At 38.5% G+C, this 14,390-nt stretch overlaps 1 long non-coding RNA gene across 1 annotated transcript in view; it reads left to right on the top strand.

Annotated features, from left to right (window-relative positions):
• Positions 1 to 403: 403 nt before the first annotated feature.
• Positions 404 to 14,390, top strand: part of LOC311439260 — a 35,051-nt gene continuing 21,064 nt past the window's right edge. Inside the window, exon 1 of the long non-coding RNA XR_014694626.1 lies at positions 404 to 743. This is a non-coding gene — a long non-coding RNA (uncharacterized lncRNA). The remainder of the gene's footprint in view (positions 744 to 14,390) is intronic.

Consider the following 14,390-nt stretch of genomic DNA (forward strand, 5'->3'; position numbering starts at 1 on the left):
AAGCTAACACTGATAGCCTGTCTGGTGTCTCACAGTCCCCAAACCCTGCACTAGGACATGCCTGCAGCACAGCAATGTAGCTGCCTTCTGTCCCTGTGTGTCACTGGTGAGGGAGGAGCTCAGTGTGATGGCTTCCCAGATGGTAGTGCTGCCATCTGATATCAAATACATCTGACTGTGGCTGCACCCCGACATGCAGGCTATGTGCCATCTCCCCACTAGTGAGCTGTGTGTGCTGCGTGCCTGCCACTGCTGCAGCACTGAAACAACCAAGCACAGGATACCGCGCTTAGCAGTATCAGTTACATTTTAAAGATATGAAGAAAACATCCCAGGAATCCAAGAAAACAAACCCCACTCTGCTACTGTGTATCAGCCAAATTACCCTGGTTTCAGCTGACATAAAGTTAACTTTCTTCATAGTGGCTGGTCTGGAGTTGTCTTCTGGATTTAGGAGAAAAATAATGCTGGTAACAAACGGAGGTTTTAGTTGTTGCAGAGTAGTGCTTACACAGAGACAAGGACCCTTCTGCTTCTCATGTTGCCCTGCCAGTGAGGAGGCTGGGGGTGCCCAAGGATTTGGGAGGAGACACAGCCAGGACAGCTGGCCCAGGATGGCCAAAGGGATGTTCCATCTCATAGGGCATCAAACTGGGGGAGATGGCCAGGAAGTGCAGCTGCTGCTCGACGACTGGCTGGGTATCAGTTGGTGGGTGGTGAGCAATTGCATTGTGCATCACTTGGTTTGTATATTATTTTTATTTTTGTTATTGTTGTTGTTGCTATTATTATTTTTGTTCCTTTTCTGTCCTCTTAAACTGTCTTAACCTGTGAGTTTTACCCTTTTTATGATTCTCTCCCTCATCCCACAGGGAGTAGTGAGTGAATGGCTGTGTGGTGCTTAGCTGCCTGCTGTGTTAAAACACAATGTGTGGCATGAAGGGTTGAGATAATCAGAGTGTGTTAAAACAAGTTGTGTTATAAGCATTATATGAATTAGTTGCTTGCCACAATGCTATAAATTCATTTACATTGTGAATTTATTCATTCACAATGCTATTTTATGTGATTTCAGGGTTGTTTTTCTTGATTCCTTTCTTGATGTTTATCACCTCTGAGGACTGGCCTAAGTTTGCTTATGGTTTTGCCAGTTTGTATATAGCATGTGTTCATATTACACTGACCGTGAACTTAATCTGATATTTGTACTCAGTATGGTGATCTTTCTCACTCTTAGCAACCTTACCATGGAAACTATTAGCAAGTACAGTCTTTGCTACAGGTGACTTAAAATAGTTTTTGAAAATTTTGAATGTTCTTGAGATATTCAAACTAGCAAGATCCTATTGCTATGTTTCCTACATGTGTTTTGAGTTCGTTTATTATTAGACAACTATGTAATAGTACTACCCAGAGATCTGCCCTGAGGCAGGATGTTTATCAATGGAAAGGTGTGTGGCAGGATATGGTATCTATCATGTCACCTCCAATGGTTTTGGAGTTCACCCCTGAACAAATGAAGAATCCTAAAAAGCTGGCAGAATGTTTTGAAAAGGTATGCCTCAGTCCTGGCAGAGCCTGAGAGTGCAGCTCACTGCACTCTGCTGGGATCTGGCCTTCACGTATCAAACAATATTCAACACTATTTGGCACCTTCAATAAAATGCCTCTGGATCTTATCCAACTCTGGTGACAGGCACTGCAGCTCATCCAACCCCATGACAGGCACTGCAGCTGAACTAGAGAACCAACTTGCAATTACATTGTACATCACTTGTTTTGTATGTATTATTATTATTTTTTAATTATTATTATTTTTTTTTTTTTCTGTCATATTAATCTGTCTTTATCTCAACCCATGAGCTTTACTTTTTTTTTTTTTTTTTTTTTTTTTTCCAGTTCTCTTTCCCATCCTGCTGAGGGTAGAGAAGGGGGTGGGAGAAGTGAGTGAACAGCTGTGTGGTGCTTAGCTGCCTGCCGGGTTAAACCACAACACAAACAGATTAAAAACTACCCTTTCCTGGGCTTCAAGTGCAGCTGGCAGTTACTGGCACTGTCCCTTCAGAGGATGCAGTCTGATCCTGCACATTGATTTGCACAAATAATCAGGAACTTCTAAAAGTGAGATCAGCAATAACAATTAAAAAGAAGTCATAAGAAAAAGTTTGCTGTTTGTCAGCAAAGAAGTCACAAAATCATCCCTAGACTATTGTTGTCTTTGTAATAAATGGCTCAGTCTTCAAAATAGGACTGTAATCAAAGTTTACAATTTATTAAAGGAATAGAGGTAAGCAAACAGCGCTGGGTGCGCTGGGAGTCTCTGCTCCACCAAGACGCACACCAGTTACATAAAGCAGCTGATTTTTATGCTCCTAGGCTTATACATATTCATTAGTACTTCTAAAAAAAACAGGGTTATTATAATTAGTCTCTGGAATCCAAATCCTCCTACTGGAGCATGCGTATCAGTCTCCGGTGGTCCCTCTGGAGGTCTCTGGGGGTCTCTCGTGCTGAAGGCTCATAGTCTTCCTCCCTCTTGTCCTCCTTTGTCCAACTTGGCTGTATGTCAGAGACTTGTGCAACATCCCCTGCAAGCTTTGTCTTTTAGTTGTTCTTCAGCTCTCCCTGTCTCCTTAATCTCCTGGCCAGATATCAGAGACTTGTACAGTGTCCCATGCAATAGTCATAATAGTTAGCAGTTATTCTGAAACCCCCCAGATATCAGAGACTTCAAGGAAAAGCCTGCAAATACCTTTCCCTTCAAGCTCTCTATTGACATGAATTGCTAAAACATTCCTTTGCAAGATACAAGATTTATATACATTAACCACTCTGTTTTTCTTACACTTGTGGTTATACAAGGGTATATAAGACAGAAGGTCACATTCATCATACCATGCGGCCCTAGCACTGTTCCATACTGACACGAATCAGATGAACATATCTCACATCTTGAATACAAAAAGTGCAGCTAGCTGCATTTTCAGATTTTGAATACTACATACTTCTGTCATAATCTCGAGGAAACAATTTCTCTATTTTGTTGAAACAGAAGAAACTGAAGGCATTTCCCATCATAATGAGAACTGCAATATAGTTTTGGGGTAGCCTTCAAGTTGCTGCAGTTCTGCTTCAAGCTGAGAGTGCCAAACTACATGTGACTCATTGCAGAAGCTGAAGAAAAGAAAAACATCAGTGCTGTGTCTCAGCTTCTTCAGAGACAGACATCTGCTTTGGAGAATCAGTTAAAAGTTGGGATTTATACAATAAGAAAACTATTCCATCCTCCCTCCAAGGCAACAAGAAACTCCTCTCTTTTGCCTCAATATGCTGTTGTTTTTTCCAAGGAGTATCCTTCAGCAAATGTTTTATTCTTGGCTGCAGAAAAGCTTTCTTAGGTTTGTTATTTTACACTGAAGTAAGGAGCTCTGCTAAAACACATAAAATATTCCATGTACGACCATGAAATCAAGATTCACATTTTTCCAGAAGCTGCAACCCTGATTTGTCATTCTCAGATTGTTAAATATTATTCCACACAGAACATGCAAAATGTCAAAGGTGTGGAGGACACATTAGCTAACTAAAGAGGTAAAATAACATTATCTTTATTTTGTCTGGGGTATCTCTGAGAGATTGCCAGCCAGCATTATCTTTCTAGAGGTTTGTGAAGATTTTACTTAAAAGAGTAATTCTAGGTCTCTTGATGTGTTTAGATGAATATATAATACCTTTTTTTGTAAGAAATACTTTATCAAAAACAAGTAATTAGGTGTAATGGAGAAGAAAGTGAATGAACTGTAATAGTCTGTAATACAGAGGAAATCAGCCCACATCATCTCATGTGCATTCTATCCCTTAACCAAACTGTAAGCAATTTCTGTAGGCAGTAATGTATGCCATTACCTGAAAGATACAGTTCCACTTCTGACCAGCCTCAACACAAACATGCTACCTGACTGCAGGCAGGTAAACATCAAAGCATAACCCCCTGACAGAAATATGGTTCCACATGAGGATCAACAGGGATGTAGGATCTTCCTAAACAAGGCTCAGGGGAAGGAGACCACAGAAGTGATCAGTCACCATCTAGTCAGTCTAAACCTGAACAGGGCTTTAAGGATGTCAACAGGACATTAGGAAAGGCTCCCTGGGTCAGAACAGGATCCAGTTTGTGAGGTTACATCAGGTGGTAGAGGACATTTTTTTAACTCTTCTTGGATGGCCAAGATAAAACTAGGCCTGGATTCCTCCCATCACTTGGGAATATTTAACTTTATTATATTTCTATTTTTAACAGATACTACAGGACAAAGAGGATGGGAACATCACACATCCTTCAGACATGGCATGGATAGAAGTCTGCATGATAGAAAATAGTTTTTGATAAGTACCACATGAATCAAACTGTAGTGACTGTTTTATACAATGCAATACACAGTCCACTATAAGGCAAAAAGCACATGGCAAAGGAATTTATTTGTAGGCTCTCTGGACAGTATTTGACCTCAGGCAGCTACGCCATACAGGTCTCTTAATGTACTTCACATTCTGCAACATCGGGCGATGAATATCAGGGATATATGAGCTACATGATATTTCTTAATTTCTTTAACTGAAACATAATGTGAAGAAATTGTTTTGGGAACAGCCATTTACCCAAATTACATACATTTATAAAATTGGGTCTTATATTATGTACAGACAGATACCTGTGGATGCATTTGTGAGCCAAAATTAAATGCATAAGGAAATAATCTTTGCTGTGAGCCAAAATTAAATGCATAAGGAAATAATCTTTGCTACAACACTACACCTCTCTGTTGTGTATTTTGGATACTGCTTTGGTAATTAAAAACTTTATGAGCAGTTTATTGCAGAATAGTAAAAATGTGTTAAAATCCATTAACACAGATTGAATATATTCATGAAATGTTTCTTTGGTACAATAATGAAACTGACTTCACTATTTTTCTCCTTCTTCTAGTAAGAAATTATTCCATTGGAAAGACAAAATAAATTGAGTAAATTGTGAATAAAATAGAGTATAAATAAACAGTTATTTTAAACCAAGTCATGCAAGCTTTTTATGTATGCAGCAACTTTCATCTATTAGAAATACTGTGCCAATCTTAATTTTAGGGAAAATTCCCAGCAATATAGTAGAGTTAGATAAACTTATGTTCCCACAGAAGCATCCAGGAAGTAGCTATTCTAAATCCTAGTGTTACTAGAAAGATCTGATTTGGAGAATTAAGGAATCTACACAATGGAATTCAAAGTTTGTTTGTTTTTTTTTTTTTTTTTAATATATATATATTTTTATTTAGTTCACTTCTTTCACTGCTGATTTCATGCACATTTTCTAAGTCAACTTCTTTTTCTATTGCTTATGAGCAGGCCAGAATATACAGATAAGAAAGCGTTCTTCAGCAAGTGATTACTAAATGTAAAATATGGTGATTCCAGGCAGGAGCACAAAAATACAGACCTTGAAAGGAGGGAAGGTCACTGGGATGAAGACATTGCTATTGACATTGCACACTGAATGTTTGGAATTTTTCCTTAATTTTTAGTAAGTAGCCATGGTCTTGTTAGAATCAGTGCCAATTGCTGTATACATTAGAGCCAAAAGATACATAAAATTAAGCTATGAAAGCCAAATAAAAATAGTAAATGTCAACTGCTTTGTTTTCCTTGGAACTCAGGATCATGTGTAAAGCAATCTTGAAATTATGCTGACAAATTTCTTTGGAAATATTTTCCAGCAACCTGCAATGCCATATTTGTTTTTCATTATATGTTACATAGCCATTAAAATGAAAATTAGAAGCCTAAAGGGCAAAATAATCTATCATGGCAATTTGGTATATGGTATTTGAAACCAAATGAGCACAGACCAACAGTACTATAAATATGTTATTACTAAGCTCAATTATAATTGATATGAAAACCAGGTGAATAAAGGAATAATCTTTCCATCTACTGAGGGCATAGATAGCCTTTCTTATTAAAATAAAATTAATTAACTATGTAATTTTGTTTTTCTTCCTGGGTTCCTCTCTGTCTCCAAATTAGTTCTGAGGGACTCCACACCTTTATCTTACACATTAATTTATAGCCTTCCAAGTGTTTCAGAAGCGCTTCTTCCTTCCTAGTCATGACATCTTTCCTAGTTGGGGCAGTGTGTCTCTAGGTACAGGTTGTGCCTATTGGTCTGCATATGATACACAAATTTAGACCTGCAAAGTGTGAGTACATTTGTATGGAGATTTGTCACCTCGGGTCCAGCTGTTCTGTATCTTTCTTTCCATGATGCCAAACATCTGCAAGCATTCAATGTTCACAGCTCTCATTTACTGTTGGGCTGTACCTGATTCCTGGCCTGACTACGCAATATAGTGGGAAAAAATTAAAACAGGGTTGGAAGTGGAAGACCAAGAGGTAGTACTGTATCTAGAAGTGATTTCTCTCTTTGAATGTCTATATAATTTGGGAATAAGTTGCAGTTTTGAGTATGGGTACTCAAACACCACGTGCAGTGGGAGCAACACTGGAAGGTGAGAGGCTATCTCCAGTTCCAGGAGCTCAGCTGGCGCTACCTGGGGCAGGGAGGCTCATGGAGGTGTTCAGCCCCCACCATGCTGGCATGTGTTCAGCCTCCTCTTTGGTTCAGGTAATGTAAATCATCCCACGTTCCTTTATACTGCCTCTTGCACCGGCCACTAAGAAGCAGGTGCAACATGTATGGACAAGATTAACAAATGAGTACTTGTCCACATTTTATATAAGAACATTTATGATAGGTAAATTAATGTACACTTACACAATAAATATATTGTAAAAGGCAGACTAAAACATTTTGTTTCTTAAACAAAAATAAATCTTCTGTGCATTGCTGCAGTCCCTGAAACAATGCAAACATTACACAGAAAGAAGAAGACTTAAAACCAGGAGTTTCCAGTTGATCATTGTGTCTTGGTGCACATCAGTGTGGATTAGAATTGCTAATTAGATGAAATCTTTGGAGAAATTACTATGGCAAATATTTAATTAAATTGTTTTGCTTTACTGAAATAGCTAAACTGTAGATCTGATATTGCCTTATATAAATGGACCACTCTCATGACTGGAGTGCTGCAGTGTCTGTCTATAGGCTTTTCAGAAGGGACAGGCAGCACAGAAGTGGGGTGGCATGGCTCTCTATATTAGAGAGTTTTGGTGTTGTGGAACTTGAGGCTGGGAATTATAAGGTTGAGTCCCTATGGGTTAGGATCAGTGGGAAGGCCAACAAGGCAAGCATCCTGGTGTGGGTCTGTTATAGACCTCCAAACCAGGATGAGGAAGCTGATGAGGAGTTCTACAGGCAGCTGACAGAAGTTGTGAAATCATCAGCTCTTGTTCTTGTGGGGGACTTCAGCTTCCCTGACATATCCTGGAAGCACAACGCAGCCCAGAGAAAGCAGTCTAGGAAATTTCTGAAGAGCGTGGAAGATAGCTTCCTGACGCAGCTGGTTAGTGAGCCTACAAGGGGAGGTGCCCTGCTAGACCTTCTGTTCACAAACAGAGAAGGACTGGTAGGAGATGTGGTGGTTGGAAACTGTCTTGGGCAGAGTGACCATGAAATGGTAGAGTTCTCCATTCTTGGAGAAGTCAGGAGGGGGACCAGTAAAACCGCTGTATTGGACTTCCAGAGGGCCAACTTTGAACTGTTCAGGACACTGGTTGGAAAAGTCCCTTGGGAGGCAGTTCTGAAGGGCAGAGAAGTCCAGGAAGGCTGGGCGCTCTTCAAGAAGGAAATCTTAATGGTGCAGGTCTGTCCCCACATGCCCAAAGATGAGCCGGCGTGGAAGAAGACTGGCCTGTCTGAACAGAGAATTGTGGCTTGAGTTTAGGAGAAAAAAGGAGGGTTTATAATCTTTGGAAAAGAGGGCAGGCCACTCGGAAGGACTATAAGGATGTTGCAAGGCAGCGCAGGGACAAAATTAGAAAGGCCAAAGCTCATCTGGAGCTCAATCTGGCTACTGCCGTCAAAGACGACAAAAAATGTTTTTACGAATACATCAACGAAAAACAGAGGATGAAGGAGAATCTCCACCCTTTACTGGATGTGGGGGGAACTTAGTTACAAGAGATGAGGAAAAGGCAGAGGTGCTTAATGCCTTCTTTGCCTCAGTCTTTAGTGGCAAAACCAGTTGCTCTCTGGATACCCAGTACCCTGAGTTGGTGGAAGGGGATGGGGAGCAGAATGTGGCCCTCACTATCCATGAGGAAATGGTTGGCGACCTGCTACGGCACTTGGATAAACTCAAGTTGATGGGGCCAGATGGGATCCACTGAGAGAACTGGCAGAGGAGCTGGCCAAGCTGCCAACCATCATTGTCAACAGTCCTGGCTATCAGGGGAGGTCCCAGGCAACTGGCAGCTGAGGCAGCTGACGGAGCTAGGTTTGTTCAGCCTGGAGAAGAGGAGACTCAGGAGCGACTTTATCGATCTTTATAAGTACAATAAAGGAGACTGTAGTGAGGTGGAGGTTGGTCTATTCTCCCATGTGCCTGATGACAGGATGAGGGGAATGGGTTGAAGTTGTGCCAGTGGTGTTTTAGGTTGGATATTAGGAAGAACTTCTTTACTGAGAGGGTTGTCAGGCATTGGAATGGGCTGCCCAGGACAGTGGTGGAGTCACCATCCCTGGAGGTCTTTAAAAGACATTTAGATGTTGAACTTAGTGATATGGTTTAGTGGAGGACTTGTTAGTGTTAGGTCAGAGGTTGGACTTGATGATCTTGAGGTCTCTTCCAACCTAGACACTTCTGTGATTCTGTGATTCTATGATTCTGTGAAATAAATAAAGCCAAAATTTGCCCCTCAGAGTTCTTTAAATCTTCTATGAAGGATTAAGCTACAGAATCAAATAGCTTTGTTTCAAAAGCTATTCAGGAAACCTCACTTGTTGCACAAAATATAAGAAATATGCAAATCACATTTTGCTTTGGATAAAATCATACCTATCGTAATTTTAAAAGACAGAATTGGCCAGCTGAATTCTGGAAGCCATGGTAGCAGGAGCACTGAGATACTACAGAATATTTAGGATTAATTGTACTAAAAGAATGATGCCAGAATTTAACAGTGTTCTGCCGTACCATGACCTAGAAGTACAAGCTTTACGAATATGCATTATGAATGTTTTGTTTTTGTTGTTGTTTTTTTTGTTTGTTTGTTTAGCAGATCATCCAGTCATCCATGAATCAATATTTGTTATTCATGAGAATTTGCTGAATACAAAGGAATAGAAATTTAAAACAATGTATTAGGTCTTTAAAATCAGTGTGTTTATTCTGTGCTATTATAGTTTAGTAGTTCACCTGTGTTTTTGTTGTTTTTTTTTTTTTTTTCTTTTCTTTTTTTTTTTTTTTTTTTTATATATTTGTCAACTATTTAATCTTGCACTTCTAATAGGAGCCTCTGGTGGTTAAACATCAGACTAAAATTGATCTTAGAAAGACCACCTGTTGGTTTTCAGACTGCTGAAAGAGAACTCTGTGGTTCCATATTTAGTCTTTCAAAGGTAACTAAAGAGAATTTTTTTTATTTTATTTTTTGGGGGGGGTGGGTGGGAGAGGGGTGGGTAAATTTAAATTTACCATTAGAAAATTGCTAGGTATCCACATTTTATTTTTATTTTTATTTTTATTTTTATTTTTATTTTTATTTTTATTTTTATTTTTATTTTTATTTTTATTTTTATTTTTATTTTTATTTTTGTGGAAGAAAACTTATGGCCAAAGTGTAGTATGGCAACTCAATCCATAATTAACAGATCTTAATTCTTAATTTAAGTAATGGAAGAATTTGAAAATCAGGTTATAGATTTCCTTCATTTAGCTGTTAATTTTCCCCTCATTGATAGATGCAATATATTTGAACTTGTTTTAACATTTTCAAGTGACTTTTTGCATACTTAATGTGCTTAAAATACATTTTCAAAAGATTCTCATTTCCTGAAATGAAAATATTCTTCTTTAAGAAGACCTTTCCCTTTCTATTATGCTTGAACCTGAGGCTTACTATCTTTTCCCAGCATAAGGTGGTAACTTTTATTTGTTCATTTACAAAAGCAGTCAGTCATGTAGATAACGGCAATGAAAAGTAAGACTTTAGTAAGTCAGTGCCATTAAGGATTCTGAAAAGTTTTCATTAACAATATGTTTATTGTATTGTGTGAACAAAAGAAAAGCACACAAGGATCAGTAAAGCACTAAATATAGTTAATCTGCCAAAGGAAAAGTATTATATGGAAGAGTGAATTCCACAGTAGTAACTTAACAGTTACCCCACACATTTTTTCCACAGTTTCAGCAATAATGAATTTAATCAAATATACCTGAAGAAAATTATTGGTAAGAGTAAATTGATGTTTTAGAGGTTATTAGTAATTTATTTTCTGCAACTATGCATATTGATAGGATGATAGGAAGCTGACTTAGCCAAATATTGATTTAGTAACTTGTTTATGTAAAAGAAAAAACTTTGAAATACCTCATCAGTTATAGTCATAAGATTATCACCTTGAATAGCTAATGAAAGGAGGCAGCTATAAGATAGCCAGCATGGTTTCCTGTCTCAAAATCCACAGAGAAAGTTGTGACTGAACCAAGGAGGGAAGGAAAAACCAAGGTGAAGAGAATAAAAGCTGTGTGTCATTGCAGAAATATGTCCTAGCTCTGTAAAAGAACTTTTAAAGGTGGAATTCAACTGAATAGGGCATTTAAGAAACCTATTCCTGGATTTGATAATCAAACTGCACAGGAATAACTTTTGCAATCAGAATTTTAGGTATGGAAATAAAGCATTGAATATACAAAGCTGAGAAAACTGTTCTGCAGTTGAAACTAGAAGTCTCTGATTATGAACAGGAAAACTCCTGTACATGTCTTTAAAAGCCATGAAATTTCAGATTGAACATTTTGTGTGCGTGTGTGTCTTTTTCTTCAGCCTTCAGATCTATCAACTTAAGACTTCTGCCTGAGGAGTTACGTGTTGACCTTCTCTGGACATACTGGGTTGTTGACCTTCTCTGGACATGCTCCAGCACCTCAATATCCTTCTTGTAGTGAGGGACCCAAAACTGAACATGGTATTCGAGTTGCAGCCTCACCAGAGCCGAGTACAGAGGAACTATCACTTCTGTAGTCCTGCTAGCCACGCTATTTCTGATACAAGCCAAGATGGTGTTGGCCTCCTTGGCCACCTGAGGACACTGCTGGCTCATTGACCAATACCCCCATGTCCCTTTCTGCCAGCCAGCTTCCAGCCACTCTTCCCCCAGCATTTAACACTGTATGCGGTTGCTGTGCCCCAAGTGCAGGACACAGCCTTGTTGAACCTCATACAGGTGTCCTTGTCCAATCTGTCCAGCCTATACAGATCCATCTATAGAGCCTTCCTACCCTTGAACAGATCAACATTTGCACTGAATTTGTTGTCTGCAAACTTACTGCGGGTACACTTGATACCCTGATCAAGATCATTGATAAAGATATTGAAGAGAACTGTCCCTGCTACTGAGCCCTGGGGGTACCACTAGTGAGTGGCCTCCAGGTGGATTTAACTCCATTCACCAAAACTCTTTGGGCCTAGCCACTCAGCCATTTTTTAATCCAATGAAGCAAATAGCTGTCCAAGCCATGAGCAGCCAGTTTCTTCAGGAGAATGATGTGGGAACTGGTGTCAAAACACTTACCAAAGTCTAGGTAGACCACATCCACAGCCTTTCCCTTGTCCACTGAGCACGTCACCTTGTCATACAAAAAGATCAGGCTCATCAAGCAGGACCTGCATTTCATAAACCCATGCTGACTGGGCCTGATCACCTGGTTGTCCTGTAAGTGCTGCGTGATGGCACTCGAGATAATCTGCTCCATGAGCATAATGAGTTTCCATAGCACTGAGGTCAGACTGACAGGCCTGTAGTTTCCTGGACGCTCCTTTTGGCCCTCCTTGTAGATGGGCGTCACGTTTGCTAGCTGCCCATCTTAGAGCACAGTTAGAAACTGTGTTGTTTGTACTTAATTCTTCCCTCAGTAAGCATGGCTGTCTTACTGAAAGACTCCTAAAGTCATGGCAGTGTTTTCTAATTTGAAAAATGCTAAAGTACAGTTAGTTCTACATAATGACCCAAACTTTCTCAGAAGTAACATAGATTATCAACTCACGAGTTACAGATGTGTTTTCTTTCTTATTACAGAGAAAACTTCTTTAATCCTAAAATGGACTTCTTACAGAAACATTTTCTCATTAAGGAAGTTCTGTATAACTGAACTTGGTGTGGTTAAAGACATGGCTGTTGCCAGCACTCCATGAAAAAGACAATCAGTGGATGTGTTGCTCTTGTTAGTCTGAGCAACTCTGCCCAGAAGTACTCAGCAGTGTACTGGCTGCTGATGTTCCTTGCACTCGCAGCTCCTTACCTCCTTACTTAGAAAGTGATTAAAGAAAACCTGTACTTGTGCAGGTTTTTTTTTTGTCTGTGTGTGTGTTCATCATCTGATTTTAGCTGTTTTGTTTTAGCCATCCAGCATCTTGTACATCCATAAATATTGTTTGTGCGTTTTTTGGACCTGTGTTTTTTTCCAGACAGTTGCAATTTCTTCTAGAGATTCCATGATTCTTCTACTTTTTCAGTTGTGGCAGTTCGTGTTTCTTTCCTTTAACTGCATATATGTGCTGATTTGAAATACATCATGTGTCATCTGTCCTCAATATTTTTTGAAGTAGTTCCAGGACACCAATACCTTAGTAGCAGCAGCAAGTGATTTGTCTTCATAGGAAGATGCTGAGAAAGAGGGAGAAGTAAAATAAGACAGAAAATGTAGATTTGTTTTTTTTAGGCTTAATTTTGAGAGTGAATTAAGCTAAATGCCTGGAATTCTGCTTAAATTTCTCATAGCTGCATCCAACTGTTCATGACCAAATTGGAAAAATCTCATGATCCTTCTGACCTTATGCTACCCATGAAACTTGTTTTAGACATAATTCAAATCCTGAAAACATTTAGTCATTGTCAAGTATTCCTGAACCATCAGCAAACAAAGTTGTGTCACAAAGTTTCATTTTTTTAATGCTTTAGTAATAACCTTTAAGCAAATAGAAATAATTAAAAACAAACAAGCAAACAAAAAACACAAATCTTATTCTTGCATCTTTCATAAAATTCACTATGCCAGTTCTCTACAACATGGTTAAACTGTACCCTTTCATCTTGCAAAAATTACTGCTTCCAGAATGCAGTCTTTGATAAGGAAACAAAAATATTTACCTTGCATACATTTTGATACTTGATTTCAAAAAAAGAAACACAATGAAGTTACTGAAAATAGAGATTTTGAAAAAAACTTGCATGCTATCACATTTGCAGACTCTGTTTTAAAGCAAACATTGATTTACTCGTAACAAGGAGTAAATTATATAAAGCTGCCTACATATCATTGTATGTTACCTGAGATCTAAATCCTTTCAACTTTACTGTACAATGACATAGTAGACTCAAGGTAACGCTGACCAAAGTAGATGCCACTCTAGTATCAGAGACTGAACAGTAGACAGGGATATTCTTGAAGTCTGCAAGGTTTGTGAAATAATAATAAAAAAAAAATCATCTTTTTTAGGATGTATTATTCCTTCCTCCAAACATCCAGTTACCAAGCTGCTCACAAACCTCAAATCAATTTTTATAACAGACGACAGGACACAGAAAAAGGAATTTAAAGTAAGCAGTCAATAAAAGGTATGAAGCAACCTTGAAGTGAAATAAAAACCCAAAAGAATGTTAGAACTTCAAAACAAAATGAGCCTCCTCTTCAATGTGTGTAAGTGAAAAGGACATTTGATCCTTTCTACATCCTTGAAGTACCGAGACTGAAAGTAATGCTTTGCAATGTAATGCTTCATTAGTTCAAAGCACTGTGTAAACATTAGCTAATGAAATTTCATAGTATCTCTGCGAGGCGAGCTCTATTTCTCTTATATGGCAGGCACGAAAATGGAGATTTTTTTTTGTCCAAGGACACACTACAAGACATATACTGCACTGGAACCCTTATTTTCTAGCCTGTGATCATTTCTTTTACCCTACAGTGGGTTTTAGTCTTCTTGAAGTACATATTAAGAATGCTTGGACTGTCTACAAATTACATACAGAAAAAAGAAAGAGAAAGAGAAAGGGAAAAAGGAAAAGGAAAAGGAAAAGAAAAAGAAAAAGAAAAAGAAAAAGTAAAAGAAAAAGAAAAAGAAAAAGAAAAAGAAAAAGAAAAAGAAAAAGAAAAAGAAAAAGAAAAAGAAAAAGAAAAAGGAAAAGAAAAAGAAAAAGAAAAAGAAAAAGGAAAAGA

This window comes from Aythya ferina (assembly GCF_964211825.1).
Source record: "Aythya ferina genome assembly, chromosome: 1".
Taxonomy (NCBI): domain Eukaryota; kingdom Metazoa; phylum Chordata; class Aves; order Anseriformes; family Anatidae; genus Aythya; species Aythya ferina.